At 32.6% G+C, this 22,743-nt stretch overlaps 1 protein-coding gene and 1 pseudogene across 10 annotated transcripts in view; one reads left to right on the plus strand and one right to left on the minus strand.

The window, feature by feature from the left end:
* LOC143200833 (uncharacterized) overlaps positions 1 to 22,743 on the minus strand; it is a 623,832-nt gene that overhangs the window by 428,088 nt on the left and 173,001 nt on the right. The gene's annotated exons all lie outside the window — the stretch shown is intronic.
* LOC143201037 (T-complex protein 1 subunit alpha-like) lies at positions 821 to 1,905 on the plus strand (annotated as a pseudogene).

Raw genomic sequence — 22,743 nt, forward strand, 5'->3', positions numbered from 1 at the left:
TGAGACAATATTTCCGTCTCATTTTATCCTAGTTAAAAAGAAATACAATGCTGTCTTATATGTTCGAACATGTAAGGTATGTAAAATATTAACGCTTAGCTTGTTTTGATAAATTTTAAATAGCTGTTTATTATTTATCTGGTGCGGAAATGCGGAAGCCAAATAGAACAGATTGCGTCACTAATCAGTTACTTCGAACAGCAACGAGATAATGTAGGACCCCTCTTGCCAGAAAAATTCGTCAGAACAGTAAGCATTCTTACTGTCAAATGTTAATTTGCTGCGGTTTTTATTGAATATATTTGGCATGTTGCAGCTGCACTAAATATTAATATCTCTCACTCATATTAATAATGTATTGATGAAATATCTTGCGACATCAATAGTCGTAGAGAAGTAGTAGAAGTTCGTCGTGCTAACTATCTTGTGAATTTATGAGCCTCAACAACAAAAAGGTGTACAAGATGCAAAAAAATTACTTGTTTCAATGAAATAAAAATATAATAATATATATGTTATACCCGCCAACGGACTTCTTTGGTTAATTGTTAAATGATACCCATTTACAAAATAGCAATGGACATTGCAACGCACCGTAAGAACGATGAATGTTTTGGGTTATCTGCACGTTATATATGTATATCTCGACGTTTAAATCCTAATGTTCTTCTGTCGTTCTAATTAACCGACAGTTACGGACTTTAGCTATTTCTCAAAATGTTCTGGATATATAACCTAAAAGCCCTAATAAATCATGAGGTTGAGAATTAATATAACAGGAGTACTATATAATATTAATATATAGTGAATAATTTTAGTAATGGCTGCTGCATCTATAGACAATATTGTAAAAAGTTCATTAGGCCCTGTTGGATTAGATAAAATGTTGGTAGATGATATTGGGGATGTTACAGTAACAAATGATGGTGCTACAATCTCAAGACTTCTAGAAGTGGACCATCCAGCTGCTAGAGTTCTAGTTGAACTAGCTCAATTACCAGATGAAGAAGTTGATGATGGTACCACTTCAGTAGTCATTATTGCAGCAGAATTACTGAAAGTAATGATGAAACTAATATAATTTTTCCTATAATTATTTTAATCACTATTATAGAATGCTGATGAACTAGTTAAACAAAATATTCACCCTACATCCCAGTTGATGATTTAGGAAAAGACTGTATTGTTAATGTTGCTAAAACATCAATGAGCTCTAAAATTATTGGAGCGTATCCTTCTTAAAATATTTTGACATTTTCAGTTAAACAAAAAACTAACAAGTATAAATCCTTAATTTTCAAAGGTAATGCAGATCTATTTTCTGCAATGGTTGTTGATGGAGCGTATGCTGTAAAAGTTACTGACGTTAGAGGAAATCCGATGTATCCAATTGAAGCTGTAAACGTTCCCACTTTTTCTGAATTACCTGCCAGTATCTCTCTCCTGCTTGTCCTCAAACATTTGGCATTATACTTTAATAAATGCACAACAAAAAAAAACTCTTTTAAGTTAAAATTAACAGAAATATAGACGAAATTTTCTTAATTACGTTTTAGTATTAATACAGTAATAACTTCTAAGGTAAAATAAATATTAGAGTTAGGTTAGGTTGTGCAAATAGTGACATCACTGATGAAATGACATTAATTGAAAGGCTTCTAAAAGTGTACCAACAAAAAGAATTTAAATATAAACATAAAACACACCCCTATATTAATATAAGCCTTGAATCTATAAAAATTACCCCGTAATGTTTAAATACCAAAATCCCTCTCATCGGATTCGCCCTCTAACACTCACCGATGTCATCCAGAAACATTGGCCCGATTAATTAAAGCAGGCTGCGCCTTCTTCTTCCTCTGGCATCGAAGCGACGTTCCCAAATGTAAACGACACGCAGCATAAGGCTGAGATTACGGTAACGTTTATCTCGTTAATGATCGATAGTGTTGTACGAGTGTATCGGTTGAAACACAAATGCTCTGTTTATTATTGTTTAGGTTAAATAATAATTAGAAGCAGTTACTCAGTTAATTTCTAACTAATATATTATGTATTAGGTGGAATATAGCACATGTTAAGTAGATTTATGTGGTCTAATTTAAAAATATATATGGGTTAATGAATATTTTCATATCCTGTTTGTTTCTTCTGATATCTTAAATATATTTGGTTACAGATGCTCTTTTTAGCTAATAATGAATTATATATATATATATATATATATATATATATATATATATATATATATATATATATATATATATATATATATATCCTGATACTTAGCAATATGTTCCCTTGAAACAATAATCTAATATGTTTTCATAGGAATATATATCAATAGGAGAGTTGTGCATCCAATGATGCTATCCTCATCTTCTGTCTGCAAATCTTGATCTAGATCTGACATAATATTTCTCTTGAGACGAGATTATCTTAGACTCCTACTCTCTGCAGTTCAGTAGCTAACTAGTTAAAAAGTTGGTCTAGTCTGGCTTGATAGTTCCTGCTGTATGACTCAATTTCTTCCTTCACTGTTCGCAGTTACATATATTTAATGTTTATGTACGGTGGAACATTGAACATAGTTCTCATCGTTTTACTTTGATACAACATTATTACCCAAAATAGTGATGAGTTTTACTGTCACATTTACCTCGAAAGTTTTATGTTGTCTAACCACAATTATTTTTAATATTCTCCGGCCTCTCTCAGTTAACTCTAGATTTTGCCCTCTATTCCTCTTCACCGATGATGTTTTAGCATATTTTGTGTATGCCATCATAACCGTGGATACTCTTCGGTCCTCAAACATTAAACAATTAAGCTAGTTTTACACTTTTCACAGTTTGCAAAGTATTATTTATTTTAAAACCAATTTGGACCTACGGGGTGCAAATATGGCGTTGCACTAACAATTTAGATCAACTAGTCTTCCAACGCTGTCAAAACAAGGTTCTTCGATTGATTTCCAATGCCCATCTCTACGTAACCAAGAAAGAACTCCACGATGACCTGGAAATCAAATGGATTTGCGAAGTTATACAATATTTCGCCTCGAAACACGAAAGAAGATTATTAAATCATACTAACGTGGAAGCAATAAAACTGCTGGACAGCGCGCAGGATGTCAGGAGTTTGTAGCAAACCAAACTATACGAAAAGTTTATACCTTTAGTGTAAACTATAGCTATAAGTTATTATAATTTTATAATTGAGGAATACATATTGATGTATTTCTCGCACTCGTCTTGCTTGTGGATTAATCCAAGTACAAATGTAATATAGTAATAAATGAAGTTATAATTAAGATTGTACTAAGCGTATATAATAAAGATGTTATAAAAAAATTATTTATTTACACGAAAGATGTACTATATTGTATGGTATTCATGTTATTTTGTCTATCCCCTGTATACATAGCATAAAAAATGTCGCATATAAATTGAACTCATCCAAAAAAAAAGCATACCGAAAGAAGAACACGCATAACCTTTAACACTGGCGTTACCGTCATTATCGTGCAGAAAAGACGAGAAAGCTACTCCCATATAGTTAAATCAGGATCCGAACATAAAGGCAACGATGGCTGCCTATATCCTACACACAAACATCAATAGATGCGCGATACATTATGGATCGTTAAGGGGAGAATATTGGAACTTGTAAACAGCACCCCTGTGTTGTAAAGTTTCGCTGATTCAGCACGAGCATCGTCATGCGAAAAACCATTCGGGAGGGCGATACGGGAGGTTATGCGAATTCGGTCGATGTATTTGTTTAAGTTTCGGGCTGGTGCTTGAACAAAAAAGAACTGAGCGGGTCAAACATGCTAAGAACCGTTTCACATCAAACCAGATGATCACTAATTATGAACAACGATTCTATGACATTCTAATGTATCTACTATTTATTTAAAATATATTATATCTATAGGATATAAAGATTTTCAGGAAAAAAAAATCAACTTTATTGAGTATCTTCTTTGTTTGTTTTGATGGATGAGAAACGTGAACAGAATAGCAAAAGACAAAAATGTACTGTACTCTGTACTTGGCCGAGTGTTATTTAAGATACTGTAAAATGTTCTATATTCAATAGTTTATTAAACTTTGTATATTTAAAAGTATAAGTTTTGTGTAAAATCTGTTTTGTTACGTTTTAATGTATTTTTGGTACAGAAAATTCTAAGAATTCTCCTTTAAAATAATATTTGCAATTTAAATTATACATATATTTAAATAAAATGTATTTTAAAACCTTTATTGCATTTTTATTTTTACTATTTTTATTACTGCTATTATTATTAATAAAATACTGTATTGTCAGTCGCACCCTCTGGTGGCAAATGAGGGCTAAATTTTTTTACAGGTAATATATGGGACATACACTTTTAATTTCTCTGTGTTTTGTGATTTTGTGGTTATATTTTTTCCAATTAACTATCAATTTTACTGTAATGATTGTATGTAATATAGCTAATGCCTGTTTGGCTAGACGTAACATAAGTAAAATATTACTACTGCATTCAAGTTTCGAATATTTTTGTTCAGGATTTTGAAGCATTTATTATTTTGTTCCGAAATATGTGATTTGAAAAGATACATTATGTCTACAATCGTACATTGCAAAGTGTTCTGAGAGCAGATCCTGATGAATAAAGATAAAACTCAAAGATTCAGAGCGTGACTCAATAATAGGAGCTTGTGGCGATCATGTACACCCGTGCACTTCTGCTAATGATAACGCTTGTCCTTCCATTTCAAATTACGACACCAAATACAACGAATCTAATTTCAACAGTTACTTCAGAATGACTATACGGTTATAAATTTATGTAAAAATGTCATCTATATACTCACTAATTTATATATTCCACTGTTTTAATAGTTTGTTATAATAAGTTTATTAGTCCATTGAAAAGTCCCCGGCCTGACACATAGATGGCGCTACTAGAACTAAATCTACGACGAACATTTCTAAAAATCCAAATGTTTTTAGTTAGCCCTAACCCTCAAAAGATGCGTGTATATATTTGACAGCTGTCAGATCATTAGTTTGTGCATTAACATTTTGAGTGAAGCAACTTTCTTTATTTTGAAAAAAATGGATAAAAATGAATTTGGCGTGTTGATAAAATATTACTTTTTGAAGGGAAAAATACAGTTGAGGCAAAAACTTGGCTTGATGCCGAGTTTGTGGACACTGCCCCAGGAAAATCAACCATCAAGGATTGATATGCTAAGTTTAGACGTGATGAAATGAGCTCCGAAGACTGTGAACGCAGTGGACGCCCAAAAAATGTTGTTACCGACCAAAACATTAAAAAAATTCACAAAATGATTTTGAATGACTGTAAATTGAAATCGAGTGAAATAGCAGACACTCCACAGATATCAACTGAACGTGTACATATATCATCCACCGCGCGAATTCACTGTTGACCAAAAACAACGACTAGTTGATGATTCGGAGCAATGTTTGAAGATGATCGAGCGTAATAAACCCGAGTTTTTGCATAGATATGTGACAATGGATGAAACATGGCTCCATCATTTCACTCCGAAGTCCAATCAAAAGTCATCCGAGTGGACTGCACACGATGAACCGCGGGAAAAATGCAACAGTCGGCTGGGAAATTTATGGCGTCTGTATTTTGGGATGCGCATGGAATAATTTTCATTGCCTACCTTGAAAAAGGAAGGAACATCAACAGCGACTACTACATAGCATTATTGGAGCATTTAAAGGACGAAATCGCCGAGAAATGGCCGCATATGAAGAAAAGGAAAGTGCTGCTTCACCAAGACTATACATTGTGTCACAAGTTAGTGAAAACGATGGCAAAAATCCATAAATTGGTCTTGGAATTGCTTCCTAATCACTGTGTTCTCCAGATCTGGTCTCCAGCGACTATTTTCTGTTCTCAGATCTCAAAAGTATGCTCGCTGGGAAAAAATTTTCATCGAAAGAAGAAAATATTTTGAAGGAAAGGACAAATCGTACTACAAAAATGTTATCGAAAAGTTGGAGGGTCGCTATAATCAGTGAATCGCCCTTTAAGGGAATTATGTTGAATAAAAAAAACTAATTTTGCCAAACAAATGTGTTCTAGTGCGGTAGGCCGGGGACCTTTCAATTGACCTGTTAGCCTAATACTACTTACTAGCTTATTGTTTTGATTCTGCATTAGAGATATGGAGCTAACTTACGCACAAAGTAATGAAGCGTTATATGTTGTATCCCATTATCAGTTAATAATGGGCACACAAATTATGAAACCCAAAACTAATCTAAATATTCCAAACACTGCCTAATAAGAGGCCACAACGTCCATTAAATATCTATTTGAAACGAAATAAAATAGTTCTAGTTATAAACATTTGTTCTTAATAAAAGAAAAACCTGTATATTTAAAAAACATACACTATAGATCAAGTTTTTAATTTAAAGATCGTATATATATTTTTTTTAAAAACTGATTAGCTTCCTACATAATAGAGCGGAGTAATTATCGGTTTGAATACCATCACATACACCACAATTAATAAATATTTTAAACGTTTTTAATAATCGATTAAGCGCTGTAAAGCCACTTTAAAAATTTAACATCGTTTGCCAGCTGAAACTAATAAATTCTCTTGATCATCGTAAAATACCAAACCGCTGGCAAGATTGCATAAATTACGGCTTCATAAATTTTGAATGGAACGCTAAAAATATCTTATTGACATTTTCGGTGTTTGAGATTGTTTTTGTTTAGTAGATTGAAATGCGGCTGCCAACCTAAGCCGTTGATGAACAAAATTAGTGTACGTAACTTATTGTTAAGACGTTACATAGCTGTAGTAATAAATTTGCGGTGATTTATTATCATATACTATTAAAATAAAATACTTGTAATCTATGTAAGTGATAATATATGATAATATATGTCATCTTACATTAGATATTCTTAGTGCAATATTAATTTACAAATTAATTTATTACTACAGTTTTGTTATACCTGTGTAGCGACCTTGAGGCATGTCGAATTTTACATCGTGGAATAACGGTCTACAAAATACCCAGAGATATAATCCCAGATGTTGAACACGGGCGGGGTGCCAGCATCGCCAACTAGAACCCGATAACGAATAGCTGGCGGCAACCCCGAGACGTTTATCTGGGATGTTATTGAAGGGTATTTCGATTCATTCAGTGCTCAACCCTCGTTTGGTTTAGACGTGCCACCATCGACTGCCCAAGCCTCGTCACCAGGTAACACCGCTGCCATCCGTTTTAATATTTGTATTTTTCACATTTTTTTATATTACCAATAAATAATGGTCACATAATGTAAACACCACTGTTTCATTTCGTTTTACCTCCATTCACCGAGCCACATCATTTACCCTAAATCTGCATCAATATACAGGCAATTCCTACATCATTACTGTATTTTTGTAACCTTGTTTCATATTTTAAGGTAAAATCATGGACACCTTATTAAAACCATTTGATTTTGGGATGATCGTGTAGTTCTTCATTGGTTATGTGGCCATAAGCATTAGTAATTAATCAAAGAACTTTGTTTAATTAAGTAAAGTTAGATTACTAGTCGGTCATTAATGTTGTAGTACACACCCCATATTCGCAATATAAGTCCAAACATGTTCTATAATTGACTGGTAAACCAATCTCTTTGATATCCCCACTAACTAGTATAGTTCTTTGATTTTGAGTCCGATCAGATCTACGTTTTTTTTTTGTGATGTTTCCAGTTTAACATTGAGATAGATTCCAAGGTATTTCGATGATACTACTTGAGGAATTGGCCATCTCTCAAGTGATATATTTAGATTTGGTTAAACGTATCCAGCGTTTGAACGCAAACAAAATGCGAATATATAAACTTTGGTTGAGTGAATAAGTCAAAATGGCTGGGAAAAATAAAGTTGTAGACAATTCGAATTTAACAATTCGCAATTAAATACGTCTATTTAAGTCCATATATTTCATTCATTGATCCAAATGAAGTCCTCAATTATGTATCTGAATTCGTATATTCATTGAATTTGCTAGGAATTAATATAAAAATTACAGTTCAAGGCACAATTGATTTTCCCTTTGATTTTAACTGTGTCCAGTTTCTGGTCCATCTTCAATTCGCCATGATGATTGATAAATTTCAAGACTAGTCATTGTAAGTGTTTGTTTGAGTGTCAGCAAACCAATATTGTACATTACAAAGCACTACAGTAAGTTATGGAAAAAATGACTTAATTTTCAGCTTATTGCGGTATATTCTAAAATATTGATATATTATTTATAATATTCAAAGTAAAATGTGAGGTCTTCAAGTTCGATGATGTTTGCTGACTGAGTTCCTTTCATACGATACAGTGTATGTTTATTACCATATTACAGTATGTATTATAGTCAAAAATAAAATAATATTTCCAACACTATTTTATTCAGTGTGCTGCTATTGGTGTCATTTTCTTCAACACTACATATGTTCAAAATCAGAGTAGACAGCTGGAGTATAAAAAACGGTCATTTGTTATACGCGATTAACTAGAATGAATTTTAATGTATTGTCTATTGAATTGCATCGAGTACTGTTGTAACTAACTTCACGTTGAATCCTCACTGACAGGCTTCACTTTTCAGTACGCGTCATTTCGTCGAAGTGCGAAAAAACATTCCGTGCGTTGAAAATGTCTGAATGTGTATCTTAGAAATCTCATTTCAGGAAAGTTTTACTTGTCTAACTGAATTTGAAGAAAAAGGGAGCTCAGGGCCATTGAAAGCTGTGTGAAGTTTATAGCAACCAGGCTCTATTGATCACAACATGTGAATAGTGGGTTCGATAATTTAAAAGTGGTGATTTTGACACCGAAGACAAAGGGCGTTCTGGTCAGAAAAGAAATGAAGACGGGGATTTGAAGTTATTACTCGGTGAAACCATCAATGGAGATCGCTATCAACTACAGTTGATGCGTTTGAGCCAAGCACTGTGCCAAAAATCGCCGGAACACGAGTAAAGATACAATAAAATTATTCTTCAGCGTGATAACGCTCGACCACATGTTGCAAAACAGGTGAGAAGCACTGTTAAAAAATGAGTCGATTCGTAAGATAAATGCAAATTACCTTAAAGATGGAAAAAAGTAGCGTCCATCACTGGACAATACTTTGGATGAAATACATTGTACCGATTTTTCTCACCTTTCAAATTAAAAAGATAACTAATCTATGGACCTAATAAAAAATACTTAATTACAAAAGTATTTTATATTCTGACTGAAATAATTTCTTGGATGATTTCTTTGTAAGCAACAGAATCATAAAGACTTTGGCAAAAATAGTTCGAGTGACAAAACAGTTTTATTGAAAAATTCTCTTTAATTCGAAACAATCTTTAAATAAAACGATGCCTTTTGATACTATTTACAAAATAAACTATAAAAAACCCATCACTGTCAGCTGTATACACACCTACATACTATATCAACTGGTCCCGAGCAACAATAAAGATTCATCGTCTATTTTCGGCCATATCATCAGCTATTTTCGAATATGCTTCATCGTCTAATATCGCAGTTTTTAATAAGGAATATTTAATAGCTTTTCTTGACGGATAGCACTAAAACAGCAATTCCAGTTAGTACAGGTTTTATTGGCGATTTTATAGCCATAATATTCAAGTCGAGAACGAAAATTTTATCACTGTTTTTGCAAACTGAAGGGATGATGTTTTTTTTTTCTGAAAAGTCTCAATGTTTTAATGGAGAAAGAACTAATAATGTCTCAGATATTCTCTGAGTGTTATACCAAGAAAAAGTATTTGCTTCAATATTGTAGAATATTATAAAATAATGACTTACGATTTGCAATATTCAGAATAAAACGTGTTGTTTTCTAAAGATAAACTGAAATGGTCATCTGGCCTCATTGGTGACACAGTAGTACTTAAGTGCCTTTATGTTTCTATATATAGTCTCATTTTACCAACGAGGGTTTACCTGGACTGAACTTACAGTTTATCGTGGGACCCGAACCACTGTCCTCGGCATCAAGCCTACCGACTGGCGAGTGACCATCTTAGAAATCACCCCAGAAAAGATTCGACAATCACAAATATTAAACAACCATAAACATAAATGTACGACCATGCCCCAGCAGGATTCGAACCCGCAACTATCGCAACAGTAGATTGACCATCCAGTCGCATTTTCCACGGCGCCAACCAAGCCAGCACACAGTAGTATTGATTTATGGGATACAGGTGGACCGTCCTGTCGACTCTATATATAATAAAATAGTCCCCATTTTCCATAATATTCTCTCTTGTGGCCACGTCGCACCGTTTCACAAATAGTCATGCCCCCTTTTTAAGACTAAATACGAGGTAATACAAACCATTATTCTGGCACCAGCAAGGGGATGATATCACACTGTTAGTGTTATCTAGTCCTATTTTCACTTAAATATAGCAACATCGTTAACCAAACATAGTGTACAATACTAGTATTCTCATCCATATATCTCTCATCATTTCTTCAAACTCTATCCAATGTTGTGAGTCCTGAGGTTGGCATTTGATAAAATTGCTTCCTTTGTCTATTGCAACACGCTACTTTAGGAACAGTTTAATGTATAATTATTATGGAGAATTTTGCATAAAGAGTAAAAAATAATATTAAAAAATAATGTTAATTCATAACAAAATCAAAATATTTCTAACTACATATTAATATAAGTTTAACTTACTCATAATGGGAATTTACTTATATAAACTTTAGAAGAGCTCCTTACCTGAAACAAAAACGAATTAAATTAATAAATCATATTATTTGACAAGATAATATCTCATTTTATTTAGAATTTTTATTGTTATGTTTATTAATTCATTATTAGATATATATAAGTTTAATATAAAAATATTGTAGCATTTTTTAGCTTATTTAAATATTTTTTCATATATATTCGGTGACTTTTAGTTGGTCATAACATGCACAAAATTATCATCATGTGATAGCACCAAATGATCTCAGTATCTATGTATAATTATAAAGAACTATTCGATGTTAATATTATTATTATTATTATTTTGTTTTGAACAATTCTACAATGAGGAATTGAAATTGAGCAATTCTACAATGGATTACGTCTGTCAAACTTCTTATCATTTTATGCTATGTCTAAAACTTTTCTCTCTGCCTAAAATTACAATCAAGGATGTAACTGGGACCTTTTAACTAAGGAACGCATTTAAGATTTTTGTTTCAAATTATTTAAAACAAAAATCAATAGACTTCAATAAAATCATCCATTTAAATTTAATTCTAGCTCTAGAAGTAGTTTTGGGTATAGTTTCATAAAAAAACAACCAGTACTAATGATCTTTGATACTCAGCAACATAGTTCAGTTGCTACATACACATGAGCTGAAAATATCCTCATAGAAAATAATAGTTGTCGGCAGAGTAGGTAATTTATTACAAGTAAATTGTAGACTATAGTAACTGGCTATTTGTTTCCCTTCACTCATAGGGTTTCGTCGATGTATTTAAGACTAACTCTAGCATATCTGTAGAAGATGTAAACATATAGACAGTAAAAAAGGCACGTTTACACACCTAGTTTTTCCTAATTCCTCTTAAAGAGTATTTTAGGCTTTTGCAACAGAACCATTAACAGCAGTACGTACATTCAAATTGTCTACATTTTCATTTTCAACATCTGCTGATATGCTCTAAATTCCAGGAGTTGCGATTCCATGTATGCGAAAGTAGATATGGTTTTTCAGGGTTGTGGAGAATTGAAAAGTTTTCTTCAAGCTCCTTGATCATTACGGTTGTTTTTCAAATATAACAACACTGGGATTGTAAACATTCGACGCCTGAAGATAGAGGTTTTCATCGAATTGGCTAGCATTTCCAATTGTACGAGCAGTATGCTAAGAAACGTGAGGCTAAAGTCCCTTTACCATTTTGATTGCCTATAACTTTGCTCAAAGAAAAGATATGTAAGTCTGGTTTTGATAGAAGGTTTACACGGTCTTTGCATTTTTTTTCGTTATGACTGAAAAATTAAGTCGGCTAAATGGTCACCGCTATTCGCTATGCAACTTTCGGCTTTTTTCAATGCATTTTGGATGGATGTTATAAATCCTGCCACATCTGAGGCTGAATTTCTTCAATTTCGTTATAAATATTGTCTTTAAGATGTTGAATAGATTGGAGCTTATGCAGACAAACTTTTGATTTAAAAAAAAACCCATAAGGAAAAGTCTGCTGCTGTTAAATCCAGAGATCTGGCTGGCCAGGTTAAATCGCTACTTCGTGAAATTAGTATTCGTGGAAAAACGTTATTCAATAATTGAATTGTTGAACAAGCTGTGTGTGCTGTGTTCCCATCTTGCTGAAACCAAAAATATAGGGACCAATGATGTTTCGTGACTTAATTGAGGAACAATTCTATGTTCTCCAAAATCGACTCTTTTGTTTATTGACGTGGCCACTGAGAAGAAAATGTGCTTCATCGCTTTAAACATCAATTTAAACGAAAAACCTTCAATTTCACCAGACAGCCTTAGAATTACATTACTGTACTCAACTCGTTGATAAGAATCTCTCGGTTTCAATTTTTGGACTGTCTGTTGATCGAGGTTTGATCAAAGGATCCTTTTAAAAAATAACATCTATTATCAAAGAAGGGAAGAGAATGGACAGGGGAAGTCTTCAAAGCCAAATGGTTTATCTAATCTAGACCCACATTTTTCCGAAACTTTTTAAATGCTAAAAAAAGTCGTTAGCCTCTAAACAAATTTCGCTTTTCTATTCAAATAATGAATAGATCCCTTCCTTCATTAATTTTATTATCTCGAAACTAGGACTATGAGCACAAAAAAGCTAAGGACCTCTTTTTTATACATCCCGGATGGTAATATATTATCCTGTCGTGGCCTGGTAAATGATGGTGAAAAGTGTAACAGTTTTACCAATGTTTTAACGTTCCCTTTGTTAGCCTCGAAACCCATCTAAAACGTCCCGCGTTCTCCTTCCAATGCTTTAATACATCTTTAACCTTTATATTGTTTCTTCCATAGATCTGACTCTGAATCGAGTCGAATAAATCTCTCGATTTCATTATGGCGAGGGTCGGTTGTAAATTTTCATTAAATAAAATTAAAGGTTAATTTTATTTATGACCTAATTAAGTGAAACAATTTTTTTTTTGATGCGTTATTGGAAAGAAAGATATATTAAAATTAGCGTTGGGAACTATCGACTGAAAATAGTCGAAACAGTCGATAGTTAAAAAACTAACGACTGGAAATGGTAGGTCATGATGTCAGACGAAGATGTACGAATCCTTTCATGTAATAATTGTGAGAGAGGAAAGGACGGAGATAATTGCTTGGGTAGTTAGTTTTATATGTGATTATATTTTCCAACGGTAGTGTAAGAGAAATGGAGATGTATAAATTCCTTCACAAAGTAACTTTAAAAAAGAGAAGGAAAAACATAATTACTGAATACTATTATCACAATTATACATAACGTGCAATTTATAATTTAATTTTAAACGAAGTAGAATTACTTTTCCCAATTTTAATCTTTTTTCCCTATTACATTAATAATCTTGAAAAATATCGTACCAAAATATTATAATATCAATATGCAATATATTGTTATTTACAAGCAAACTACCAAAAAAAATCATAAAACTACATATATTGCATATAAATCTATGTAAGCATAAATTGGGTACATTTTTCTCAAGATCGCGGCTAGGACGACAGAGCCAGAACGTTAAAAATCAATCGAACGACTTGTTTCTTTTCGAGAACCAAAAATAGTAACTAAAAGTACGACTGAACCTGAAACAGTCATTGGTAAAAAGTACTAAAATCAGTAATACCAAAAATAGCGACTGAAACAGTCTACAGTAAAAAATAGTCAATTACTAAACAATCGATAGTCGATTTCAATCGATAGTTCCCAACACTAATTAAACTATATAACAAAAAGTATATAAAAATATAGCTTCATAGGTAACTTCGGAGAGTTATTTTGTGACCTTCACTATCCAGATTACGCTGCAATCGACTTTTCGAGCCCTTTTGGACGTTTGTTTGTTGTTAACCGTCTTCGAAAAAGGTGGAAGTTCTATACGAGATGTATGCCCAAACCAAACAATACAAAAATAATAATATAATTTTGTGACATATGCAAAGAATTAAATTACCAATAAAACAAATCTAAATTAATATAACTGTTGTTCTGTATAGTATATAACTGTTCGGTTGGGTTCTTAAAATTAATCTTAATCTTAAATTAGGTCCAAAACAAGACTAAATTTTTGCTCGGCACCGACTGCCAAATAGATAAATAGGTTTAGGTAGGTATTAAGCTAAATTGTGTCTATATAGTAGAATATGAAATACGTATTGTAGATAGGTTAAAGAGGGTTTTTGATTATTCTTATTTAGTTATTACGAATGAGCAGAACGAATGCTGGATAAAACCATCAGTATGTGTTTATCAAATTAAAATTGAATATAATTAGCTCAAACTAAACTTAATATTAACACCTAAAGAATTTTCATTTTTTTCCGATTTCCTGCGCGTTTTCCATTAGTTTGCTTCCACATTGGTATGATTTAGTAACTTTATTTCATGTTTCACAACGAAATCTTAGATAACTTCACGGATCCATTTAATTTCGAGGTCGTCGTGCAGTACTTCGTGGGTTATGCAACGGTAAGTTAAGGTACTTAGTTGATGAAATTGGTTTTAGCAGCATTGATGACTTAGTACATCCCCATATTTGAATCCAAGTCCAAATATATCTTAATATTCGTTGTTAAATCATCTTTATATGTACCAGTTTGTATTCTTCTCAATAATAAGCATTCTCATGGACCACCCTATATATGATAATTTGCATTAAATTGATACAATTGGAGCTGTAAAGGAGAATAGGTACAACAAATATTGTACTTCACGGAAAAATATCAACACCGTTTTATACGACGAACATATAATAGAATATATAAAGTTATTTTCACGAGAAGTACATGTTAATGGACAATAACAATTAAATAGGTGTAATATTTCGAGAGGAATTTACAGCATCATTCTCATTATCCACGCATTTGTAGCCACGTATCGTACACATATACGTGCATTGCCAATAATTATTCCAGTTCTATGACGACAAAATGTCGAGTTGTAAAACGAATCAGCTTTAGATTTAGAACATTTACCGGTTCTTTCTAAAATATCTGTGAGCAACTGAGCTATACCAGACCAAATCAAACTGAATCATAAAACTGTATAAATATCTAGGAATCCTACTATTTGACGTCATAGTTTACGGTTTCCATACATTTGCGAGACCACAAGAAACGGATTCCGTTTATACATGTGGTTAGCATTTACTGTGTGCACTTTTAATAATACGTGAATTTAATTCCCTATAAAATAATGTTTAGAAGGTCTAAAAATAAAAATTCTTTAAATGTTAGGTATAATTGTACCTAGTATTGTGGGTGCAACTGTACTTAACATTTTAGGACTGATTCTTCTTAAACATTCATAAGTTTTATTTCTTTATTTTGAACGTAAAATTAAATGAAAGTTACCTAGCTATAAATAGTGAAATATTTATTAGTTCAATCATTCAATTAACTTAATTATTAAGAAATACGTCATGAAACCAGATGATTTTTTTACATTAAATTATTTTTTCGATTTTATATCATGCTTCGATTTTTATAACCTGGTGATAACCATGTGGAATTGGCCCGTCGTCCATTATGACGTGTATTATCTAAGTGTAAAAATTACTTCGACAATATCCTTAATTTCATAACATTAATGAGAATACATTTAAAATTTGAATGGAATAATAGTAAAAAAATACTACTCCTGAGTTCGAAACTTTTGTTTGATAATAATTTAAATTAAGTCGTAAATCTCTTCCTTCTGTTTTTGATCTTGACTGAATGTATTCATTTAGTTACATATAATCATCACAATTTTGATTCCAATCTAATTAAAAAAGTTAATGTTTCAATGTTTTGTCTAATTCTCTATTCTCTATTCCCTATTCCCTATTCTATATCTCTTTTTCCGTATCTATATCTATCTTCTCTATCTATATATTCTATCTCTATATTCTCTTTATTTCTCTCTTCATATAATGAGATGATGATTTCTTCATATTGTCATTAACGAAACTCGTCTTAACAAAAACGAACATAACACAAAAATAACATACAATTTGGTGCAATAATTCTCAAATTATGTGTGTCTGTTTTGGCGATTCATTTTTATTTATACATTTTTATTTTTATAATAACCTTAGTTACGTTAACAATAATGTAACTATAAAAATAAGGTAGAGTGTAATGTTAAAAGGTCATAGATGAAATTTGAACAGCAGAATAATAGAAAATTTATATAAAACTATTTTTATGTCAATATAGTAAAACTCTACTTCAGTTTTGCCCGGCCAATCATATGTATAAGTAGAGTGTAATGTTAAAAGCTCAGAGATGAAATTTGAACAGCAGAATAATAGAAAAGTTTTTTCCAGTGAATCATATGTATATCTTATGATAATTATTATTTACATGATATATAATATATTTTCGGAAATATATACTGTATGGAATATTTTATTAAATACGGTTGCTCTAAAGCCCTTAATAAATCAGATAGGACTCAATGGTAGCACTCAAATTTGGTTGAATGACAAGTGTGTGGAAGTGCAATGGTATTTTTTCGAGATGCTTACAGACTTATCCCTTGAATTATACCCTTTATGGACTCTAAGGTATATTACATTTTATCACTTTATTAGTAAATAGCATTAGAGTAATTAACTCGTGATGGCAAACCATAAAACCATTAATGTACAATATAATGTAATTCTAAATAATAATACATGAAACATTATAAATAAAATACTTAATTTTGAGGTATTTCAGCATAAGGTATGTTTAAGGCATTACGATATTTATATAAACTACATAAAGTACAGTGAAAAGGATAGATGTTGATATAAATGAAGTAAAAACAAACAGGGTTCTAATTTTTTAAAAAAGCAGCTCAATTGAAAATTCCCCGGCCTGACACATAGATGGCGCTATTAAAATTAAATTCATTAATATATTTTAGTTAGCCCTCACACTTAAAATATGCGTGTATAAATTTGACAGCTGTTGGATCATTAGTTTGTGAATGATAGGATTTTGAGTGAAGCAACTTCTGTTATTGTGAAGAAAATGGATAAAAAAAATTTCGCATGTGGATAAAATATTGCTTTTTGGACTGAAAAAAATACAGTTGAATCAAAAACTTCACTTGACGCCAATTTTGTGGACACTATCCCAGTAAAATCAACCATCAAGGATTGGTATACTCATCAAGTATATACATTAAGGATTAGATGTGATGAAATGAACACCGAAGACAGTGAACGCAGTGGACGCCCAAAAGAGGTTGTTACCGACGAAAACATTATAAAAATCCACAAAATATTCTTAAATGACCGTAAATTGAAACTGAATGAAATAGCAGACACCCTAAAGATCCTATCATTCACGAATATGTGGGTATGAGAGAGTTCTGTGCAAAGTGGGTGCCGCGCGAGCTTACTTTTAAACAAAAACAACGACGAATTGATGATTTGGAGCAGTGTTTGAAGATGATCAAGCGTAATAAACCGGAGTTTTTGCATCGATATGTCACAATAGATGAAACATGGCTCCATCATTTCACTCTGAAGCACAACCGATAGTTATCCGAGTGGAGTGCACATGATGAACCCGCTCCAAACCGTGGGATAACGCAACAGTCGGCTGGCAAGGTTATGGCGTCTGTATTTTGGGATGCGCATGGAATAATTTTCATTGACTACCTTAAAGAAGGAAAGACCATCAACAGCGACTACAGCGTTATTGGACCATTTGAAGGACGAAATCGAAGCATTTGAAGAAAAATAAAATGCTTCACCAAGACAATGCACCATGTCAAAAATCCATGAATTGGGCTTCGAGTTGCTTCCTCATCCACTGTATTCTCCAGATCTGGCCCCCAGCAACTCTTTCCTGTTCTCAGATCTCAAAAGAATGCTCGCTGGGAGGAAATTTTCGTCGAATTAAGAGGTGATCGACGAAACTAAAGCCTATTTTGAAGCAAAGGACAAATCGTACTACAGAAATGGTATCGAAAAGTTGGAGGGTCGCTATAATCAGTGTATCACCCTTGAAGGGAATTATATTGAATAAAAAAAAATCCAAAAAATATTTTTGTTTTAGTTTTTGCCAAAAAAATATGTGTAAAATTTTTGGCCGGAGACTTTTCAATTAACCTGTTAACAAGATAAAATTAATCACATAAAATAATATTATCGCTTTACAAGGAGTGGCATAGTGGAGATCCGAAATTAACGTAACTCGGATTTTCAATAAGGATTTATGATTCCCGGGACGGGGACGCCAAAGAGTAATTGATCATGGAACGCATCCAAAGCGAAGCAACTCGTCCTTATAAACTCGCTTTTAGCTAGTAGATGGCGCCATGAATAGTTATTAGTTCTTCGAATATTCATACTTAAAATCTATGCAAATACGTCGGGGAGGATTCGAGAAATTGTAGCGAGGAATGGCTGGAGTTCGATAATGGATCTTTGCACTACGAATTCTGAGCAGTAAATACGTTTTAATGATAGGTCTATAATGATATTTACGTTCAAATTGAACACGAACACGTCTGGGACCATTGTTATATTCAAATTTCTATATATTATGTTGGGAAATAACAAAAGTGTAATTCTAACTAAGACGCTTTTAATTGGAGACTATTCCCTATACTAAAGTGGATAACCTGGAATATTTTTGTATAATATTGTTATGAAGAAATATTATTTTTTTGTTCTGGCCTAAAAACCAGGCGGTGGAATGCATGACGCATACCTGGTCGCGGAGACTTGCCCTGGAGTGACAAGTTGGACCGGGTTATGTGGGACTGCCTCTGGGCTTACCAATACACTAAACCGAAACCGCCTCACAGTTGATCCCTGTGGATCACTACTGCTACTGCATTAAATTTGGGGATATGGCACCCGCTGATCGGGCAGTCGTTATTGGGCACGAGGGCCCGGCGATTCTATTGATTCGCGAACCTGAGTTAACACACAACTGGGTACTGTTGTATGGGGGCAAAAGTTATGACTGTAGCGACGGATGAGGTCGTTTCAGCCTGGAAAAGGGGGAGAGCTTAGCGGTGACGCGGTGCTAAGATCCCAGCATGTCGACCAGCTCGCGAACAAGCGCGTTTTCAAAAGAACTTGAGCTGAGCTGCTGTTTGTGGAATGATTGAGGTATGAAGTGTTTGATTTCTGGAGCGTCAGTTTCCTTATGAATTTGATTATTTCTAACAAACCATGGAGCGTTTAATATTCTCCTGAGGAGCTTATTTAGGAAAACTTGAAGCAGTTTGACCTGGTTGGGTGTAACAAACTTGAAGTAGACATTAGATCCGTAGAGGAGTACAGACCGAATTAACATATTGTAAAATAAGCATTTGATGGAGATGGGAAGTCTGCTAGAAGGGCAGATCAGAGAAGATAGCAGGTTTGCTATCCCCGAACCTTTTTGGATTGCTTTCTGGATTTGGGAATGCCAACCGAACCGCCGGTCGAAGTGAAGACCTAAGTACGTGACGTTATCCAGCCATGGAATTATTGCGGTGTCGATCTTAAGTTGCGAGACGCGCCGTGCGTAACGCTTCTTGTGGAAAATGATGGCCTGGGTTTTCAGGGGGTTGATTTGCAACCTCCAGAATTTGAACCACTTGACCGCGTGATCGAGCTGCTTCTGTAAACGTTCATGAATTGTAAGCAATATTATTATAGTTATGTTATCAATTTTATTTATTTTTTAGTGTTTAGTCGGTTATAAATCTTCTTGATATATGCAGATAGTTTAGAGGTCTAGTTTACGGCTAGTTTATATATAATATTTCATATCACACGTCTGTAAAAACACGCTATTTATGTTTTTGGGTGTGCTGAATCCGAACATAGCCTTGCTTTTTATCATATAATACTCCTTTATTGGCAATATCCGTAACTATGTTAAAGGAGTAATTACATTAAAATGCAAGAGAAAATACTTAAAAAATACTATATTATTTACAAACCATTAACGATACTATCTTTTTAAGCTAATATAAGTTCAAAACGTACATTAAAATATTTTCCCTGTCCCAGTGATAATTTTATTTAAACATTTTGGCTTGTGCGAACAATCTGGAAGGTGTCTTGGGGGGTCTGGTATCATTGAGATGCCCCATCTTCCATGGTTTCTTCTTTACACCTCTTTAATGACCTGGTAAAATCGTTCATCTTGCTCTTCACCGATATCTTCGAAACGTTCCCAAATACAGTCAAGGTTAAAGTGAAGAAAATTTACTTTTAGTCTCCATAGCATTGTTTTAGCGATTTGTTAGGGTATTTATGGTTATTTAAACATGTCTTTATGATCCCCTTAAAAGCAATCCACTCTTCTTTTTGAGGACCTGTCAAGGTTCGAATCACCTTTATCTGGTGAATCTTAGTTTTGTTAGTTGTTTCACCTTTGCTTCTGAGAGACCTGGAGATATAGAAACAATGTATTTCAGCTTTAGAAAGTGATTTTAAAAATTGCTTCATCAATCTCAACTAAATGTGCAGCAGTAAATAAAGAACTTTATGTGGACCAATGTTTCTTTGAGGACGTTCTTTTCACCAACTTTAAGCTCCCTCGGTGGCCAACTCTTTTGGTCCAGTGATCTGCTTGGTCTCTGTTATCACATAAACACAAAAGGTAATAGAATTTGGTAAACCCAGCGTCTTGTTCGAAGAAAATCCTACCACACCTCCCTGCAAACAACTTTTTTATTGCAATCCTCTGTAACTATAGCATATGTTTGAGACGATGCTATTAATCAGAGTGGTTTTCTCAAATAAATGTGTAAAACTAAATAAGTTCTTGCGGATTAATTTTTATAAGGGAGAAACATACTTGTATTTCTATAATAATATCAACAACAACAAAATGTTAAAACAAAATAATATCAAATTTAGAATCACAGATAACTATAACTCACATCCTGATGTTTAGTATGAAGTAACTTGAAGCTTGTTAATAAAAATGAAACAAGTAGGATTAAGAAAACTGAACATACAATATTGAAATATTCTTGAACCTATAATAATACTTCAGGGCAATAGAAAAACATTCACAAGAAATGTTGAAAACCAAATATGAAGACCCAAAACATAGTGGGTTAAAAGAAGATACACAAAAGAAAGTAAAAATAGCATCAATCCAGTAAAATCGAAAGTAACAAAAAATGTAACAGGGGGTTTAGAGCAAAAAATCGTCCCACGCAAATATTTAATATAAAATTTAATTCGAACCCATATCAAAGGGTTGAAATACTCTTTCGTAATAAAATATCACGTTTTTTTGGCTCGCTAATATTGATTTCAAATAAAAGAAAAAATCTTTCATTTTGGGATAATTTTAAGTTATATATTTAAAATCTGATTTTCCAAAATATGTTTGTAAATAGCAACAATATATATATATATATATATATATATATATATATATATATATATATATTAAGTATTGAAAACTTAATATATATATAGATAAATAAGCAAAATTATATTGATTAAGGAGATATTTTAGTCTAGTAATTAAAAAAATCGATCTTTTTTATCTATACAAAGTTTAAACCTTAAAAAACGTGGGCTTGAGAGGATTTTTGAATTTTTACAAAGTTTAAACCTTAAAAAACGTGGGCTTGAGAGGATTTTTGAATTTTTACTATATTAAGTATTGAATTGTCAAAGAAATTCATTGTCAAACACTTCTCTAGAATAAGAATTTTCTTTCTTTTGGTTTCACATTACCACTTTTCTATATCATGTCCATGAGGGCACGTCATTTTTTTGATAACCCTTCACTTTGTCAACCTGTAAGATTTTATGTATTCTTTAAACATCAAAATCTCGTAAAATTCATGCATCCAGACTAGACCTCTTAATAAACAAACATTATAGAACTATGTTTGACTCAATTAATTATAACTTTAACTTCATATTAATATTTTTGGTATAAAAATGTGTAATTTAATTTTACCAAAACAATAACTTATCAAATTATTGAATTAAGATAGTCCATAAATTAATTTCGATATAATTCCGACAATCTAGAAGAGATGGAAAAACGAACGAGTTTTCTTGTTTTCGTTATTATTGATTCAGTAACATGAAGAAAATTAACATCAACTTGAGTGGATATTAAAATCTAAATATAGATTTTAATAAACGCTGTTTCCTTTAGTCGTATATTTGTAGCTAATATAGCGCAGAATGAAATATTTTAATTAAATCATAAATCGAAATTTGAGACAGGGAATCGAGACATTTTGAAACGGGCATAATTTCGAAGTAAATATGTTGAATAGAGAGGAAAAACAATGTAGATAACAATATATCAGAGTATTTGATATATACAGAGAGGAATTAAAATTCGGTAACTTTTTCTGCGAATCTCCATGTAATGGATTACTTACTTAAAGCAAAAGCAACCATGATATATCCCCCATAGTCTATAGTCTGTGAAGGAAATTAAAGATCTCCCCAATAATTTGGTTAAAAAAATTCCAAAGAACTGATTCT

The sequence above is a fragment of the Rhynchophorus ferrugineus genome, unplaced genomic scaffold (genome assembly GCF_030347505.1).
Source record: "Rhynchophorus ferrugineus isolate W39M unplaced genomic scaffold, kcgeb_rfMv2 rfM8, whole genome shotgun sequence".
In the NCBI taxonomy this organism is placed as follows: Eukaryota; Metazoa; Arthropoda; class Insecta; order Coleoptera; family Curculionidae; genus Rhynchophorus; species Rhynchophorus ferrugineus.